Here is a 2982-nt window from a genome sequence, read left to right as displayed (position 1 = left end):
TCTTCGGTAATGGGGGTTGGGGGCGGCGTGGCACACACGAGGGGGGAGGGGTCGCATGCAGAGGCTATTGTATTTCGCCACGCGGGACCCGGTGTGTATCGTTACCCTGTTGATTTCGCGTTATATCGTTATGATGACGATATAATAGCCCCTGGCGATGCTCAGCGAGTAGATTTACTTTGATATGACATAGCGGCACGCTCGCGGATATATGCGCGAGGGCTCGCATATTTTTACACTTCGAGGAACGTGCGTGTGACTTCCATTACTGCGAATCGCGTTAACAAGGAGGCTTCCCTATCACTTGGCGTCACTCGAACGGTCACGCGAACGATATGTGTAAGACGCGCGAGATGCGAAAAGTCATGAAATGTTATATTCGTTGTAATTAAAAGAGACCGCAGTTTAAAAGTTTAGCCGACAAGTTTGCCGCTGTTGTTAAAATGAACCTTATTACATTGCGAGCAGCGTATATCGGATTATTATTGGTTTCAGCTTATGCCGTAGCGACAAAACGATTACGTTTGCTTTCGCGTTGACTTTCGTGTGCTTGATATCATGCACCTAATTAAATCCGATATTTGTTTATTTCTGTATTGAGAAACTATCTGTGACAAAAGATACATAACCTATCTCGTGCGCCTAATACTCTTAAATATGTAATACTATATATCCATAAATCAGACAAATAAATGTGAGAGGAGACGGCGGGGGCACGGAAGCCGCGTCCACGGATTTCCAGAACTGTGTGATATCATCTAACTCGAAATATCCATAAACCAAAGCTACAGCCGTACCGTAACCGCGGGGCTTGAAGCAGCAACAATGTATTCGGTATTCTCTTTCTCTGTCTCTCTCTCTCTCTCTCTCTCTCTCTCTCTCTCTCACCGGCAGGAAAGCACCGGTACTACAAAAAAATAAGTATCGCCAAATTTTTACCGTGCAATACCGTCGCAACGTGGAAAAACAAAGAGCTCGGAGGAAGATTCAATCGCGGCATTCAAGAAGGCAAAATAAAATTACGTGACATGCCGGCACAACAAAGTGTAGCATCAGCGGTTGTTCCATCACGCCGGGCCAATCGTAGCAAACTTCCATCCCCCGGTAAAGTCCGGATACATTCTCGAAAAGAGGAAAAAAATCCATCGGGGGCGTGGGTGGGGCCGGGTGCGGGTGGTATATTGCAGATCAATACAATTGCACGTTAGTGCTAATAAATAATAGGCGGTGGGAGCAGAAAAAAGCGCGCAATGCAGCAACGAACACAACACACAAATAATACGCAATACATCAACCACGCCGGTAGGTAGGTACGTACGTGCCTTCCTCTCGCTCCCACCCGCACGTTCTGTCTCCCTCTTGCCTCCACCTACCGCCAGTCCCCTTTTTTTCTGCCCCGCACCTATAACCGTGCAAGCACCACCCCCGGGGCACCGCCATTTCCGGACAAATAAACTCTAGTCGACGTAATTTTTACGCCGGGCGCCAAACGCGACGAAAAGCGGGGACCGCGAACGGCATTCGGCGGGAACAATGTGAAATTCTGCCTCGACCGTCTTTCCATCCAGCGACTCTCTCCATCACCTGTATACCACAACCGACCTGTATACTTTCGAGAATACTACGTATCCTAGACGTAAGATGTGATCAGCAACGTAAAGAGAATTTTTTTCTGAAATTTTTTTTCTATCAAATTGAATAATTATTGGACCGTCTCTTTTTAATACGGTTCAGCTAAATTTTTATCATGCTTGATATACGAATGTTTTAAATATACGAATAATATCTATATAATTTCTGCAATAGAGCGTTAGTTAGGAATTGGCTTCTCTGAAACATTGACTTGAAAATTATTCAATTTTGATATTTTCAAGCGAATCAAGTATCTCAGATCTTTCGAAAGATACATATTGGATCTTCCAGTCCGAGTCTAGACAGTTTGTTAGGGTTAAAGTGTATGAAGCAATGATTGAAGTTGAAAATAAAGAAAAATACGGTCCGTTCGGTATTTCGCGATAATTAAGAGTGATTAACGTTATGCGGCGAAGAAGGGGGTGAAGGGTGAAGGGATAGCGCGTGTCCCAAAAGTCGTCGACGGCATGGCTGTCGAACATTAGTTAATTTTGAAAAATTGCACTAAACACGCGCTCCGTGAATTGGCTTCGGGGAGCTTTGGCAGGCCAATCGGGAGGAGACATGCACGTAGATATCTCCTCTCTCTCCTCTCTCGTATATACGCGGCGATCGGGGGCTAGTCACCCCCCGCGTCCAACCACCCCCCTTAAGGGCCCTCTTCCCGCGCCGCGTCCCGACCCCACTAAACCCCTCTCTGTCCAGTGACCGACCCAACCTACCCACGCACACGTTAATGCCTGAAAAATGTACGGCAATTTTTTATTTTTTAATACGCTTCTTGTCTCTCTCTTTCTTGCCTCTCGCGGCGCGGCGCGGAGCTGTTTCTCTCTCCGTCTCGCTCTCTATCGCCCTCTTTTCCTCTCCGCCCTGCACCCCCGTATGCGTGATGTAGCGCCTCGTTCGGTTCGTTCGGTTGGTCGGTCGGTCGGTGCGCGGCCTCTGGGTTTTTTTTCGCTCTATCGATAATTTGTTTGGATAATTTCCAATGGTATTGATCTAGATGTACATCCTGCAGGACGAGCGCAACGCCTATACCGTCGCGCACAAAGCGCGGCGATGGGCGCACGTATATACGTGTGTAGAGGCGGAGGACGAGACGGAAGGTGAAAGAGGGTCGGGGCTGATCGTGAGTTACTGACGTTTTAGTATTTATCCATCTACGAGCTCGTTTTCCGCGTATCCGCTTAGGCGGTGGAGACACCCATACACATCTACACGTGCAATATCGTGCACAGGCGCGCATCGTTCTCACGGAACACGCACGCATGCAACCGACCGGCTCGGTCCAGACACCACCGGCATACGACTATACCACACGACTATATACGAGTGCGCTCGGCCGTCCGG

The sequence above is a fragment of the Trachymyrmex septentrionalis genome, unplaced genomic scaffold, assembly GCF_001594115.1.
Source record: "Trachymyrmex septentrionalis isolate Tsep2-gDNA-1 unplaced genomic scaffold, Tsep1.0 scaffold40, whole genome shotgun sequence".
Taxonomy (NCBI): Eukaryota; Metazoa; Arthropoda; class Insecta; order Hymenoptera; family Formicidae; genus Trachymyrmex; species Trachymyrmex septentrionalis.
This window is presented reverse-complemented; position numbering follows the sequence as displayed.